The following is a 17,412-nucleotide window of genomic DNA, read 5'->3' as shown; positions in this document are numbered from 1 at the left end:
TTCAACCTTAATTTACTATTCTTCAAAATACCTATCCCAAGACTCCCTGAAAAACTGTGGCAACTGTTACTGTGTTTATCCTGGTAAAATAAAAAAATAAAAATGAAGCTATACAACCTTGACAAAGAACCTTTAATATATTTGTAGGAAAAACACTTTAAAAAAAAGAAAAGCAACAGAACTGTAAAGCCTTTGTTAACTTCTTGTGTTACCTCGGTGCTCTGTACTTAGTGTGAGCGTCAGGCAACAATACGCAGAATAATCTAACTGCATATTTCATTTTAATTAACAGTGATATAACACATTGTGACTCTAAGCCTCCTGAGGAAAGAGCACAATATTTGGTTTGATGAATCTGCTAAAGCCACCGATAGTCTCGCCGTTGCTAACCCCAGGGGAATCCGGTATCATTATAGATAAGGACAGATCTCCTTTTTGTCTCACTGAAAGAGAGGGAGGGAAAAACACATTTCCACAGTGGCTGGCACATGTGTGACTGCAAAAATGCTCAATATTAATAGCCTTTCATCAAGGACACAATTAGGACACCTCTATTTGACACATTCTATAGCATCATAATGAATATGTATATGCAGTCTCTAGGAAGGAGACGTAGCAGAATTACAAAGTGAAATCACAGTGGGCAAACCTAGTAGAATGAAGAAGCCCACAACATGACAATCAGGAGCTGATATATTTTGATCTGCTGCGAATTTAAAAGAACCAAGAGACTAAAAGTATATTATAAGCCCTATTCATAATTCACAGCCTAGGACAAGTTGTGTATTTACACAAATTAGCATACATTTATACAGCTACACATTTGAAATTTCAACAGCCACACAATCACACACTACAAACATAACATGGCCATACTACTTTCATCTTATAGAGATACCAACGGTATTGCAGGAACTACCTCTCGTATATCTTCAATCAATGTTTTTATTCAAAGCTACTTGTGTGTTTCATGCCTCTCCTTCTTCCCCAGCACAATGCATATTGCATTTGGCCATGCATATTTTCAATAGGTTTATCCTCTTGCTTAATCATTTGATGCTTGAATTAAAGTGGCAAATCCTAATAAACATAGCTTTATAGATGATGTATCACTCTTCTAAATCTGATCAATAGTGGTCATTTTAAGTTTATGAAAAGACTGCAGTTAGGCTACACATGACTGTGAAGGTTCTGTGGCAAAACCCTTTATTGCTGAGTTTTAACTGTGAGTGAAGTAATGTTTAAGCCTGGACAGTGTGTGTTTGGCTGGGCAGTTGAGTGAAGAGAATAACCCCATGGACTTCACCTCCAACACAGCAGCAGCCTTCTCCTCAGTAGTAGTGTCAGAGTGACACCAGACCAGTGTGCCAGACAGCAGCAGATACCATCAGGCCCACTAACCAGGCCTGCTAATTACTGTCTCCTAACAGGTCCTCTAGTGCTGAGGCAATGTATGCTCTCATTTCAGATTAAAAAATAAATGCATATGGAAAAAAAGGATCAATTACAGGAAGGGACAGAAAAAAATCCATCCTCTAGCTGAGTAATTAGACATAGACTTTCATTGGAAGTGCTTGCTCTGTGATGAAGGTTTAAAGAGTCCAGTGGTAGAGACACTAAAACGGTGTTTTATTTACGACGCTGCCGTGTCACCCACCGGGGCCCAATTAGGCTGTGACTGATGCCTCTGAAAGCTCCTTGCTGCTCCTCTTTGACAGGAAATGAAAGCTCCAATTGCTCACGTCCTTCCACTGACCCGCAGGCTCCAGGCTCAACCTGTTTCACTGCAGTCTAGGCTGGTGGGGAGCAATGACTTCAACACACCGCCACGAGAACAGCGTTTTGTTCCTCTAGTTAGTCGTCTCAGACTTTTTCCAGCATGTCACATCACTTATCTGTGTCAACAGAGCATAGCGCCGTGATGATGTGAACGTTTAAGGAATACAATTCTTCAAGGCAAGTTCATAAGACACAAATGGTCTTGTAGGCTTAACCTGGACTCAGGGGTAGATGTAACATATTAAATGTAAACCTGTCTCCCTCCATATAGTATGATACAGTATGTTACGTTTCATATGGTATATTTTAGTTTGTGGATGTCCATCATCCATTTCATATATGTTATGAATTGCAATTCATATAATATGTTACGAATTTGCATTAAGTATAATATGTTACGAATTCCAATTTCTTGTGCCTAAAGTTAGCTAGGTGGCTAGATGGCAAATGTTAGCTAGGCTAGGGGTTAAGGTTAGGATTAGGAGTTAGGGTTAGAGGTTAAAGTTAGGGGAAAGGTTATCTAACATGCTAAGTAGTTGTAAAGTAGATAAAAAGTAGCAAGTAGTGGCCAAGTTGCAAATGAGCTAAAATGCTAAAGTCCATGATGTGATTAGGGGAACCACATGTCCCGGATTGTGCAGGTCAGTCACGCATTTTAGCCCCTTGTCATGCATTTTATCAACAAATGCCAAAACCACTCATTTACAAAAAAAAAGTTGATTTGTCCCTTATTTCAGTCAGACATTCCAACCTGTCTCTTTTGCAGTGAAGTTATGCTTTTGATAAGATATACAATATATCATAAGGATGTGGTACTGGTGATGTTAAACATGTTTCCAATCGTTCTTGAGATCTGATATTCTGATCAACGGAAGATGCGAGGTAGGCCAATGTCATATCATCAACCAATCACTTTTATCAAATCCTTTCGGTCAAAATTCCAGCTAAACTTGGAGAGGACAGCTAACTAAAGCATGCGTCTGACAAAGAGCTACAAAAGTAAGTAAATAGCTGTATTAGAATGAAAATATATAAGGTGATTTTGTCAAACTTGTGAGGCTCTCCATGCTCATTAGTTGCTCATTCAACATATTTTTTGCTACTTTACTCAATGCAGTTTTCACTGTCTCCCTTCAATGTCTCCTTGAGACCAACCAGAAATGTTTCGTGGCCAAATATTCCCAGATTTTCATAAAACAGCCACGCATTTTTTCTCTCATTTCTGCTTTACCAAATTTTGCATGGGGCAAAAGAGTGGGCTTCAATTAGCTAGTTTGGTGCAGCGGGCGTTCTGTGCAGCAGGAGGAGGATTTTTGCGGGACAATACCTAAATTGTCCTGCATTTGGGTATTTTAAATGTGGTCACCCTAGAAAGTCCCGCAACTTCATCCCTTTGTCCCGCATTTGGGTATTGGAAATGTGGTTACCCTATATGTGATTCTAACACGCAACATTTGGGTATTGGAAATGTGGTTACCCTATATGTGATTCTAACACCCTTTGGGTTGCTAGACGTTCGTGTTATATGCCCACCCATTCTCCCTGACTAACTACCCTCCTTTGTTTTTGATTTAAGTAAAGCTTCGGTCTTATGTAACCATACGAAACATAACATATAAAAATGTGAGTGTCACAGTTTCACATTTACTATGTTACGTCTTTGAGGCTAGGCTGGTAGGCTAGACATTTACTATGTTACGTCTTTGAGGCTAGGCTGGTAGGCTAGACATTTACTATGTTACGTCTTTGAGGCTAGGCTGGTAGGCTAGACATTTACTATGTTACGTCTTTGAGGCTAGGCTGGTAGGCTAGACATTTACTATCATGCATGGCTACCTCCTGTACTGTTTCTTAGATTGAGATGTTAAACAACATCTACTGTACAGTGCTGCAGCATACTGAATGAGCAGGTCTCTTACCTACATGAGGGAGCTGTGTGGCTGTTCCACAAGAAAAGGTCCTGATTGCCATGTTGGATTGCATTCTTATGTCAGCTTCAGACAGTTTGTCAGAGTAATTTTCTTAATTAACTGCGATGTGCTCTGATTAAACTGATATTTACCAATTTACATCCTTTCAGGCTTTAAATTGCCTTTCATAGACTCCAAGCATGTGTTTTATAACCAGGAGATACAAACAGAGCGTAGAATATCTACTCATGTTTCTACACAACATTAAAAGAGTTCTGTGTTATTTTGCATGAACACATACATGTGGAAGATTGTTATATTCACCATTTTCTTTGTCAACCATCTACAGAAAATACTCTGTAATGTCAAAGTGGAAGACAAATTCTAGCATTTGTAAAAATAAAAACGAATATATCGCGATTAGATAAGTCTCTAAGAGCTTTGCGCACCTGGATTGTACAATATTTGCACATTATTATTTTTACAATTCTTCAAGCTCTGTCAAGTTGGTTGTTGATCATCGCTAGTCAGCCAATTTTCAAGTCTTGCCATAGATTTTCAAGCCGATTTAAGTCAAAACTGTAACTAGGCCACTCAGGAACATTCAATTTCATCTTGGTAAGCAACTCCAGTGCATATTTGGCCTTGTGTTTTAGGTGAATTTGTCTCCCAGCGTCTGTTGGAAAGCACGTGGGTGATTGAAAGATGAACTGGGGTCATCTGAACTGAACCAGGGTTTCCTCTAGGATTTTGCCTGTGCTTAGCTCTATTCCATTTCATATTATCATTAAGAAAACTCCCTTGTCCTGGCTGATGACAAGCATACCATAACATGATACAGCCACCAACATGCATGAAAATATGAGGAGTGGTACTCAGTGATGTGTTGTGTTGGATTTGCCCCAAACATAACACTTTGTATTCAGAACATAAAGTACATTTCTGTGCCACAGTTTTTGCAGTTTTAGTTTAGTGCCTTATTGCAAACAGGATGAAAGTTTTGGAATATTTTTATTCTCTACAGGCGTCCTTCTTTTCATTCTCTCAATTAGGTTACTTTTGTGGAGTAACTACAATGCTGTTATCCATCCTAGTTTTTGCCTATCACAGCCTTTCAACTTGTCCTGGGATATAAACATAAAAATTATTTTACCTGAAATGCACAAGGTCCTCTACTCCGACAGTTCATCCACAGATAAAAGGTTAAAGGTTTGTTTCTAGTAATCTCTCCTCCTTCCGGCTTCTCCTTCTTTGGACTATATGGCGGTTGGCAACCAGCTTTAATGTGCATTACCACTACCAACTGGACTGGAATGTGGACCTCAGTTCATCTTTCAATCACCCACATGGGTATATGCTCCTATAAACCAATGAGGGAGAGGCGGGACTTGCAGCGAGTCAAGTGTCACAAATAAAACCAAGTTATATTTTAGCGGCTGGCTACTCAGACGCTCATTGACGTGCACGAGCAGTGTGAGTGAAATTATTGAATAACATGTATGTGTAAATGTATTTTGCCGTCAGCATGTTAGCCTCATGGTGAAATCCCTGAGTGGTTTCCTTCCTCTCCAGCAACTGAGTTGTAGTGATTGGGTGTTTTGATACACCATCCAAAGTGTAATTAATGCTCAAACGGATATGTCGGCTTTTTATTATATATATTTTTGCAGTCTACCAATTGGAAAATCTCCCTGGTCTTTGTGGTTGAATCTGTGAATGAAAATCACTGCTAGACTGAGGGACCTTACAGATAATTGAGGTAGTCATTCACAAATCATGTTAAACACTATTATTACACATAGAGTGAGTCCATGCAACTTATTATGTGACTTGATAAGCACATTTATACTCCTGAACTTATTTAGTCTTGCCATAACTGTAAGGGCCGACGCCAGAGATGAGAAGATGAGAAGCAGGTACGGGGAGTTGAACATTTAATGCGGAACAGACAGGTAACAGGACAAGAAAAGCATCAGCACACGGGTATACAAGGATATACAAACATTAATGCTGAAGCAGGGAACAGAGCGAGGAACCCGACAGATATAGGGAAGGTAATGACAGAGGTGATTGAGTCCAGGTGAGCCCAATAATAGCTGATGCGCATGATGGGGAGAAGGCAGGTGTGACAGTACCACCCCCACAGGAGCACCCAACTTACGGGCCGGCCGAGGCACAGGCGCTGGGTGTGAAACCCCGCCGAACCGGCAGAGGTGTGAGAGCCTGGCGTGCCGACTGAGGCATGAAGGCCTGTCGATCCGGCGGAGGCGAGAAACCTCTCGAGCCAGCTAGGGCATGACAGCCCGACGAGCTGGCTTAGGCACCCCCGGTTCCATAGGTGTCGGGCCCCGGACCCCGGACCCGACGTCACCCACAACCGGAACGTCAGCACTCCCAGATGCTTCGTATGATGGCTTGAATAAAGTTGAACATTTAATGCGGAACACACGGTTATACAAAGACATACGAACATTAATGCAGAAGCAGAGAACAGAGCGGGGAGCCAGACAGATATAGGGAAGGTAATGACAGAGGTGATTGAGTCCAGGGGAGTCCAATAATCGCTGATGCACGTGACGGGGGGAAGGTAGGTGTGGGTAATGATGATGACAGGAGGACGCAATGCAGGGGAGCCTGGCGCCCTCGAGCGCCAGGGGGGAAGTGTGGGAGCAGTCATGACAATAACGAAGGGGTTGAATACTTATTGACTCAAGACTTTTCAGCTTTAAATGTTTTATTAATTTGTAAAAATTTTGAAAAACATATTTCCACTTTGACATTATGGGGTATTGTGTTTAGGCCAGTGAAAAAAACATATTATTTTTTCACTCAGTCTGTAACACAAAATGTGGAAAAAGTAAAGGGGTGTGAATACTTTCTGAAAGCGCTGTAGATTAATTAATAACTTCACTACCAGTCTTTCACACATGCCACTGTGCACTATAACAATACATTATACGTTTATGTAATTCTTGAATTACCATACACAAAGTACTGTATATGTCATTTGCAAGTTTTAATAGACATACAACCCCTAGAAATCCCCTGAATGCCTATGGATCTTTAAGCATGCAGCAGGAGAGAACCAATTAGCAACTATCTCTTTTATATTCCTCCCTATCTGCAGTAAGTGAGTGTGAGCGTGAGAGGGAGAGGTATGGGGGGAGGAGTTTGAGCAGCACAGACAGACAGAGAGAGAAAACAAAGCCATCATCTCCCAGTGCTTGCCCTCTTCTCCCCTCTCCTCTGTAGCTCCAATTACTGCCTCCTCTCCCTACCATCAGTATGCAGCAGGGCTGCTTCTCTCCACCACTCGCCCCAGGCCATTGAATATGTTACCTCCGCTATGGGGCTAGGGGCTCAGGGGCACCGCACCCCCTAACCCCTTGGATAATTTGGGATTCCTGCTCCTGCCTTGGAGAGACGAAAACAAATAAAACACCCAAATAAATAAAGAAATAATGCTGCCTCTCAAATATCCAGAGATCTACTGATTTATTGATTTGGTCAGTCTTTTGTTTATTGTTCTTTGTAAATAATTACAGAGCTGCGGCCAACCGGCGCCCCATCATCACCCAATGAGTGTGGGTAACTGGGGTATAGTACACAGCAAAAGTTATGTGAACCCAGTTTGTGTATTGTTGAATTTTGTTGTGTGGACACAAATAATACATGTTGATATGGTGGCTATGGGGGAAATTATGCATAATGCTTCATAATTCAATATTCAACAATATTATATTTTCATATCTGTAATGAACTATTTAAGAAAAAAGGCCCGAGTGGGTGTGGTATATGGACAACATACCATGGTTAAGGGCTGTTCTTAAGCATGATGCAACGGGGAGTGTCTGGATATAGCCCTTAGCCGTGGAATATTGGCAATATACCACAAACCCCAGAGGTACCTTATTGCTATTATAAACTGGTTACCAACATAATTAGAGCGGTAAAAATACATTTTTGTCATACCCGTGGTATATGATCTGATATTGTAAACCACTGCTTTCGGCCAATCAACATTCAGGGCTCGAACCACCCAGTTTATAAATATCCTTATGGACTGATGAGGATGCATAGGTACTAAACTGGTCCAATACTATTGCACCAACCATTACTAGATAAGTATAATTATTATGTCCTGTTAAACCACAAGGGTGTACAATGTACTCGAGGCAAGCCTAAAAAGCTGTTCAAACACAAATGTTGTTGGATTTGGAAAGCCATAGTCAATCAATTTAACAATATACAGTAATAATACGCTTAGCAAAAATGGTAATCTTTCATTTACAATCTGTGGATACTATGAGATCAGAAAGGTTCAGAATTCATGTAAAACATCACAGCACAGTTGAAAAATATGTGGGACATGGAAATCAAGAGAGGGTGGTCTGCGGAGATAGGTGAGATGGGCTAAGAGTATCTGAGGAGGTGATTAAAGCTCATGATCTGTAATATGTAAACACTAAATATCATGTATATCAGATACTGTAAGGCTGAGTACCATTTAATGTATATCAAAGTGTATTTCTGACATTTAATACGGTGTATAAAAGTACCATGTATTTGAAATGTATATGTAACAAAATAGCTGGGGGAAAAAAGGAAAATGTAAAACAAAGTTACCTTTGTCCTTCATAGAGAATGGGTGTTGGGTGGGCCAATAATACAAACAATTATTATTATTTAAAAAAATCAGATTTCGGTTCCATCTCTGTGTCTTTGGGCTAGGTTTCAGGTATAGCTCTGGAGACCATACAGTTCTCATTAAAAAACTTAAGGTGAACCCGTCGTCCGGGTTAGGGCGACTCCTTGTGGCGGCCGGGCGCATGCGGTGTTTCCTCCGACACATCGGTGCGGCTGACGTCCGGGTTAGGGCGACTCCTTGTGGCGGCCGGGCGCATGCGGTGTTTCCTCCGACACATCGGTGCGGCTGACGTCCGGGTTAGGGCGACTCCTTGTGGCGGCCGGGCGCATGCGGTGTTTCCTCCGACACATTGGTGCGGCTGACGTCCGGGTTAGGGCGACTCCTTGTGGCGGCCGGGCGCATGCGGTGTTTCCTCCGACACATTGGTGCGGCTGACGTCTGGGTTAGGGCGACTCCTTGTGGCGGCCGGGCGCATGCGGTGTTTCCTACGACACATTGGTGCGGCTGACGTCTGGGTTAGGGCGACTCCTTGTGGCGGCCGGGCGCATGCGGTGTTTCCTCCGACACATTGGTGCGGCTGACGTCCGGGTTAGGGCGACTCCTTGTGGCGGCCGGGCGCATGCGGTGTTTCCTCCGACACATTGGTGCGGCTGACTTCCGGGTTAGGGCGATTCCTTGTGGCGGCCGGGCGCATGCGGTGTTTCCTCCGACACATTGGTGCGGCTGACTTCCGGGTTAGGGCGACTCCTTGTGGCGGCCGAGTGCATGCGGTGTTTCCTCCGACATATTGGTGCGGCTGACTTCCGGGTTAGGGCGATTCCTTGTGGCGGCCGGGCGCATGCGGTGTTTCCTCCGACACATTGGTGCGGCTGACTTCCGAGTTAGGGCGACTCCTTGTGGCGGCCGGGTGCATGCGGTGTTTCCTCCGACATATTGGTGCGGCTGACTTCCGGGTTAGGGCGACTCCTTGTGGCTGACTTCCAGGTTAAGTGAGCAGTGTGTCAAGAAGCAGGGCGGCTTGTCGGGGTCATGTTTCGGAGGACGCATGGCTCTCGACCTTCGCCTCTCCTGAGTCCGTACGGGAGTCCTTGCAGTGATGTGAAAAGACTAACTACCAAATGGATATCACGAAATTGGGGAGAAAAAAGGGGTAAAAAGTGCCAATAAATGTATAGATAATATAACAAAGGCATATTTGTGTTTCAATTCTGTTATAATAGTCCTGAAGCTACTTCATAACTACCTTGTAGTATAATAGTGTACAACAACAATGAAACCATATTTTTTGTGACCAATATCCCGTCGAAAACCTTGAATAACAAAGCTGTGTTCCAGTTCAACACTGTATTCTGTAAAAGTGTGTTATAGCATTGTCTCCGCCTTTCATCTCTGAGTTACTCCTACACTGTGATCCTCACACTGTCTTCTTTGTCCACAGCTGCTCATCCCACTCGCCGGTGAGAGCAGATGCAGGCTCACTTACTGGGTAACCTCAGCACTGAATTGTTTTGAAGATGTGATAACAATAGTGGGGGATTCGATGAAATGGGATAGAAATGGTAGCGTGAAAAAGAGACCTTCCACTTCACTGTGCTGCCCGGGTTACCAACTGAGCAGGGGCTCCAAGAGCTCCCAGTCAGATACAGCTCACATTGCAACCAAACCATTTTATTCCTCCAATAGTGACATTAATGCCTCTTTAATATGCTTATCCCCCCCCCCCCCAAAAAAAAAAAAAAAAAAAAATTGTTTGAGTAATTGATTACTACATTACTTAATGTAGCGATGAATCAATTCTCCAAAATGTCAGTCCCTGCTATGGTAGCAGGGGGAAAGAAGCCGTGTGAGACATTGAATGTGATCGAGCCATAGGGGGAATTATGAGACGATTAGGAGACGCTGTTGTTACTCTTGGCTTCTCCAAGGATTTTGTCACTGAATGTATCTCCCTGTTAATAGTTGACAGTGGGCGGTCAGGGGATGTTAAATCAGCTGGCCAAGGGGTTTTATATTGTGATATCTTTAAATAATGTGTTCACAAATTAGAGGATGAGGTAATGTGAGGTGAGGTAATGTGAGGCGAGGTAATGTGAGGTGAGGTAATGTGAGGATGAGGTAATGTGAGGATGAGGTAATGTGAGGTGAGGTAATGTGAGGTGAGGTAATGTGAGGTGAGGTAATCCACTTACTATGATTAAATGGTACACTCTGCTTTTCCACCACAGTGCACTGGTCAAGTTCAACATTCACCACAGCCATTGTTTTCTTCAACATGATATAGCACATCTGATGAAGTACCTCCAAATGAGAAATACTGAACAAGATCTAGTGCAACTACTGAGTAGTATGTAAAACTGAAACTATCCTCTGCGTAGATATCCTATGGCAATGTTAGACTAACGACATTCCATTCAGTTAAGCAGCAGTGGGTATGACACAGCAGTAGAAGAGGCACCTGCTCCTCAAACACCAGCTATAATCACTCTCATCTGCCCCCGCTGACACACTAACCTGGTGTTACTTAGGAAAGGAGATCTGCCTCCGAGATCCTCAAACACTTTTTCATGGCCCAACGTATTACCTTCCTAATTCAGGCCAGATGTGACGTTCCTGCTCCACCACCCTGTTTTTTCCTCTCTTCTCCATCTCATTCCCACCTGCTAGCTGACCCGGAGACCCAGAGCTCCAGACTTTCATTTGGTCTGCCTCTCCTGAAGTAAAGTTCTTTGGCTCATTGCAATCCTTCTTTCTCTGGCATGCCACTGCCTGGAGGGTCTGCTCTCCAGTGAAGTGCATGTAGAAAAGCACTGGCATCTTCCCTCTGTCACAGCCCCCATCTCCTTTGTTACATCCATCAACGTCTTAATCCGAATCCCCATGTCCATGACCCTGAGTGACCAACCTCCCATGTAGATGGCTGAGAACCAGGGCTTCTAATATACAGGCTACATACAGGCTCTTACAGGATCCTTTCTTTACCAGCCACTCACAGCCATACTGAACCTTATGCAGACAACCTTCATGAATACTGTACTCATACTTAACCTTGGATAAACATAATGTAATCATATGTGTTTTAGTGTATTGTAAGGATTGCTTTATCAATGCAAACTATTGCTGTTGCGCAATCTTGGACTGAATAGAACCCTTTTGTCTTGAGAACACATTGGGATTTAAATGAAAAACCAAAGGAATGTCATTGTTGGATGATGAACACCGTTGGCTAGTGCTGACCGGCTGAAAGATTTGAGATTTAATTGGATTGGTTGGCAATCCCATCCCATGCTGACGGACATGTCCGTATCCCAGAAGAGCCCAGCGTCTGTCTCCTCTGAATAGACCCCAGTTAATAATCTGTCTACCCTAAACACTTTACTGTTAATTGTGTTTCTTTTTTTCGGGGGATAATTAAGACAGCGCCTTTGCGCTTCGCTTTGGAATGCAGATTCCACCAGGACTGAGGCAGGTGCCTCTTACTAAGAGACACTTACCGAGAAGAGCTGTCAATCAAACCTAAAGAGCTCTCAATTTCCTTCAGCTCTCTGAATCTCTATTCCCTTTAGTGAGTTTATTCCAAACACAATTTTAAAGACTCAGGGATTAGGCAGGTAGCAAGCAGAGGGAATCAGAGGGAATCATTGCTCCCCAGCCTAGAGTCTAGTCTACCCTGCCTCACTCCATCCGTAGGCTACTGGGATGGTGGACTGCTTTCCCACACAAATGATAAGTGCTCGTGCATAAGGGACTTGCAATCATATCATCATCATGAAACTTATCACAGTTATTATGGCTACAGACATATTTAATTAGGCATTTAGAGGTAACTGACTAGACTTTTACATAGGCTTTCAAAAACTTGCATGCTTTGCCCCTGCATCATTGTGAGGCCAATTTTTGTTTCATTCCCATTGCACACATTCCTTACATCCATCCCTGTTTGCCGGTCCTTTGTATAAATGATGGTCAAAGGGATGCATTTGATGCACGTCTTTCTGAAAATAAATCTAAAGGCCTATATCTCTGTCTGTGTTCTCTCATATTCCTTATTCATGCAGAACGTTAGCAGGGAGAGAATGAAGCATGCAAATGGAACAATACAGAGTCTTTGAGGAACATAGAAGGAGACGCCTATTGTTAGTCTTATACCTGACCTGGAGGGCATTGTCAAGCAGCGCAGAAACAGGCAGACATAAAGAAGCGTATAGTAAAATAACACAATCAAAGACTATCCACAGTGCGTGGTAATGGTGCCCATTCTATGTGTTCAGACTGTGTCCTGATCTGGGAGACAGGCCACAGAGAGGCGCCAGCAGCTATTCACGCAGGAGTCGCCGCAGCAGAGCGGGAAAGCAGGTCACAGAGTCACGGATACTAAGAGCAGCCGTGCTATAGAGTACCACTGACAGGCTGGGCCAAGGCTGGGGCAGCAGCTGGGTGGGTGGGTGGCTGAGTGAGGAGCAGAATTTGCATGTATTTTGCCTGCTCTCAAAAATAGAGAGAGGATTAATACTACTTTTTCTGGATGAGAGAAAAGATTATACATCGCTTTGAGGTAAAATTAATTAGCTATTGTATAGTGCATTGGTTGAAGAAAGAATGGTGTTTATACAATAATACTATATTCAATCACACTTGGTGCTGCACTATTTTGTAGTCATTGAAGGTTAAAATATTATATTTTGAGCATTGCAACAACAAAAATGTATCAGTTAAGTTTCTAATCTTTTTATTTGAAATATGTGCTGTCACGTTTTGTAAGTGTGTAAAATGCATTGAAAGACAGAGTGAATCTGAGCTTCTCCCAGCAGCCTCGCTGCTCGTCGCACACAGACAGGAAATGGACAGGCACTTTGGGGGAATTCAATTCACTTGTCGTCCCCTGTGAAAAAGATTGAATCAATAAGACATTTGAGGTGATTTAATGGTGTTAACATACCCACAGCACGGCACAATGACTTAAGCAAAACCGGCTTCATGGATTATTGAGTTCAGTGTAAAATCAGTCACTTCTCTTAAGTCTCCCAGTCCATTTCACTGAGAGCAATAGATAGCATTAACTGTACATTTGAAGGTGATATTTTCTGTGAACAGTCTGGTGATGGATTCTGAAACAGATAACATTATAACCACTGCTATACAATTCACTGTAATTTTTCAGATGTGCTTTGAGAATTGTGAAAGTAGGGTAGCTAAAGGCTAGTTTTCATAATTCTCAGAATCCTGGCAAGGGAAATGTGTTTTGCTACTGATCTACAAACATGAGCAAAAAGGCCTAAAGAACAAATTATACAGCTAATAATAATAATATTTCATTATACTTTTCACATTGACTATCCTCTAAATGAGTGGGTGTACAGCATGCTGTGGTATGTTAGTACAGTGATACTGTCTGTCTGTCTGTCTGTCTGTCTGTCTGTCTGTCTGTCTGTCTGTCTGTCTGTCTGTCTGTCTGTCTGTCTGTCTTTCACTGATGTCTTAAACAGCTGAATAAAGTCAGAGAGTTGACCACTAAAGTCTTGCCACAGCTCACCAGCTGAGATGTATACAGTAGGTGGTGAGTCCAAGACTTCCTCACAACCACTGCATGAACCGTGGGAGGATCGGGGACCTGGAAACACTCGTTTGCCTTTCTTCACTAACTACAATAACATCCTCTTCTTATTGCCTCATGCACATGTCCTCTCTCTGTGTGCATTATGACCCTGATGAGCTGACCACATCCTTGGAACACTTCACAAGATAAATAATTGAACTCTCAAAAGCCCTTGATGGACAAAAATTGCTCCTCCAGCTGCCTCTTCTTCTCCTTTGTTCTCAGGAGGAGCAAACAACAAATGTGGCTTCACAAAACCTCACACTAAGAAAACACATTTCACTCTCATATCATAGCAGATAAGGAGGTGAAGTTGCATTATCCCCTGTTCTGATGATTAGTGTTATTACAGGTGTATGTTGTACAAATAGTGATGAAGGAAGCATCAAAAGAAGTATGTGATCTTAAAAAGAATGTTTTATCTTACCAGCTGACTGATGAAACTGGCATCAGGTATCTGTCACTACCTAACCTCCCCAGTAATCTGAAAGTAGACAGACAGACAAAGGTTTGTGGTTATGAGGAGTATTGTGGTTTGAGCTATAGGTGGCAGTGTGCTACCACAAAAACCAATAGCAGCATACCCAGCAGTGCTGAGGATCCAGCTCTAGGCAGAAGCAGGTCTGAGACTCTTCTCCGTATTTAATTAGACAGAAACTGATACTTACATGTTCATTTCTCAGCTGCCTCCCATCCAGTCTGATTGGGGAAAACGCTTTATGGTCCTATTGTAAGTTTAACTGCAACCACAAAAAAATAACCACACTTTCATTGCAAAAAGCCAAGAGTTAAGACCTTGTTTCACACCTCCTACGAGTAATCATTATAGCAGGTAGCGCTGTCAAAATCATAGTAGAGCTGTGAAAATCCTGAATTGAGAGTACTGAGGCAATTACATTGAACAAAGAAACCAGTTGGAAAAATGCCTCAGGTAAGCCTTTGTCTTATGCCCATGTCTTAAACCCATGAATCTGAAAAAATAAAGTACCATATCCAACTTTTAGTCACCTGCTGTTCCAAATACTATATGGCCGTGAATGTCCTAAACAGAGGACTATGATGTGAAGAATAGAATGAATGATACTAAAGTTGGCTAGATCTTGGGCAACTCTTTTTCCTCAAGAAAGCCATACTGCTTAAGGCTGATAAGTTAACTCTTGAATGAAGATTGTGTCTGAGATGATAATGGTACTAGTGATGGACTATGCACCACCATCTGAGTAAAATGTTAACTATGCAGGAGGTAGCAGTAGGATTGAGATAAAAAGGCATTGGTGCCTCTATGACATGAAGCAAGTGGGCTGAGAAATACAGTGAGGAAGATGAGAGGAAGCAGGATTTGATGGTGAGAGAGAGAGGGGAAAATAGAGAGGAGTTGGACGTCAAACGGGGGTCTGAAGCTTGGCTTACCACTAACCCATGCATCCTTATTAAAGGCATACTAAGGCGATTGCATGTAAAGCACTGTTAATGGACCCAGATGTTGGGCGTGTATATAGCAGTGCCTGCCTTTAGACAGGTGTTCCATACATACTGTAGTCCAGTTGGCAGAGTGCTAGAGCGAGGGGCTAAGGCAGAGTAGGATAGGGCCTTTATTATGTTATGACAGAGGGAGGAAACCATCAGACAGGATAGAGATATGGGCTTTCCTTTCCAGATTAATTAAAGAAAGGATCAATTAACAGTGATGAAAACCACAGCGGCATACTGACTAGCTGATAGTCCAATCAAGCCTTGAAATGCAGAGCAGTTGGCATGTTTTATCTCTCCCAACTTAATTGCAATTTTCCAAAGAGAATGACGTGATCAAAATGACAGGGTGTAATTAGCATCATATGAATAAAGTATTTACACCGTCTTGCACCAAACAGTTGCATGGTGTCCAGCTCCACCTCATATACATACAGGAGAAAATACTATGCCGTGCAAACAGAGGCTCTTCATTTTGCAATTTATTCACCTCCTCTCTCTTTATGCTCACCTTTATCATGGAGATTCTGAACAGAGCTGTGCTATTAGGAAGATCAGAATTAGCTTTTGCTCTCAGTCGCAAAACGTCTTGGCAGAGGACAATTTGTCCCTCTCAACCCAATCATACCAGTTGCATTTGGTTATACAATAAGGAGAATACAATATGGAGAATACATTTAGATTCAGAATCCTAACTACTTAACAATAGATATTAGGGAAATGATGACCTTGCAATGGTCAAAATGATTAAACAGATTTTAACTGGACTGGTTAAACGTGTGTGGGAGGAAAGATTAATTAATGATATGATTTACAATAAATTGCTCTCTAGTAATGATTATTTATTTTATAAACCTAAAGAATAACAAATAGTGAAGATGGGCTTTGCAAAGTAACCATGACCTTTGACCCCAGCAAACTAAGGTTGTGTTCTAGTTCCTTAGAGACCATGGCCCCCATTCTGTGGTACATCAAATCAAATTTGAGCAAGCTACATCCACGGTAACATTTGATCACCGTAGGCACTGTCTGACCCTGCTCTCCAAATGATCATAATTATACTACCTCACAACCAAGCTTCACTGTACTGATAGAACTAGTAGGCTAATGCCGAATCTACGGATCCCTCTCACATTGGTGGTCTTTAGAATGTAGCTATTTGCTTGTTTTTTTATAATTAATTCAGTTATTATAACAATATTAGCTAAGATTAAACACATACACATTGCTCATTACCTTGGGAACACAGCCCACCAAAAGCCAATTTCCTGTTGAGGAAGACTGAGTAACCCTGATTGACCTCCAGATATTCCCATTACCATGGCCTAACGTTGAAGAGGAGAGCAGACTTATTGAGCTAGCTACCTCAGCCTCAGCTGGAGCTGCAACCATAATAGCCAACCACTGATTCACAAGCCAAACATACCTCCTCTTATAATTATTAAGGAATTTATTTCCCTAACAAATCATGTAAATCAACAAGGTTATGGGAAACATTTAGACATTAAAATGTATATCAAGTGGGATTCAAAGTAATGGTGCCTTCTGCTTAGTGGGAAGATTCTTTGACAGATGGAGGAAAACAAGTTTAGGTCAAACATCCTTTTTTGTGCAGTTGAACAGGATATTTTGAAGTCGGTTCCTTTTTGGATGAGTACTATCATCTCGGGCTTTGTCACCAACCTGTTTTTATACATTTTGGATACTGTAAAGGTTTTCAAAGGAATGTCAAAATGGTCGCCTGACTTTGGAGTATGTGACTAATTTATCTAATCCCTTTCCTTCTTAAAAGCGTTCCCAGTGGGATACTATTCACCTGTCATTATAAAAAGTTAGTTTCCTTTCCACACATATCCAGCCATTATGTGGTGGACTGTCTGTAAGGCTCTCTCTCCCCACCACAAAGATGCTTAGATATATCCATGTCGATAATGCAGCTGGATGGAAGAGCAGCCTAAGTGAGTCTGTCATAGTAATTATGGAGGATGGTCAGGTCTTCAGCTAGCTCTGAG

At 42.2% G+C, this 17,412-nt stretch overlaps 1 long non-coding RNA gene across 1 annotated transcript in view; it reads right to left on the bottom strand.

Moving 5' to 3' along the window:
* Positions 1-12,908: 12,908 nt before the first annotated feature.
* LOC118401236 (uncharacterized) overlaps positions 12,909-17,412 on the bottom strand; it is an 89,393-nt gene continuing 84,889 nt past the window's right edge. Inside the window, exons 2-4 of the long non-coding RNA XR_004829209.2 lie at positions 14,599-14,670; positions 14,358-14,414; positions 12,909-13,216 (exon numbers count right to left, since the gene is read on the bottom strand). This is a non-coding gene — a long non-coding RNA (uncharacterized LOC118401236). The remainder of the gene's footprint in view (positions 13,217-14,357; positions 14,415-14,598; positions 14,671-17,412) is intronic.

This window comes from Oncorhynchus keta, chromosome 22 (genome assembly GCF_023373465.1).
Source record: "Oncorhynchus keta strain PuntledgeMale-10-30-2019 chromosome 22, Oket_V2, whole genome shotgun sequence".
NCBI classification, from domain to species: Eukaryota; Metazoa; Chordata; class Actinopteri; order Salmoniformes; family Salmonidae; genus Oncorhynchus; species Oncorhynchus keta.
Note: the sequence above shows the minus strand (reverse complement) of the source record. Positions and strands in the feature narration are given on the sequence as shown.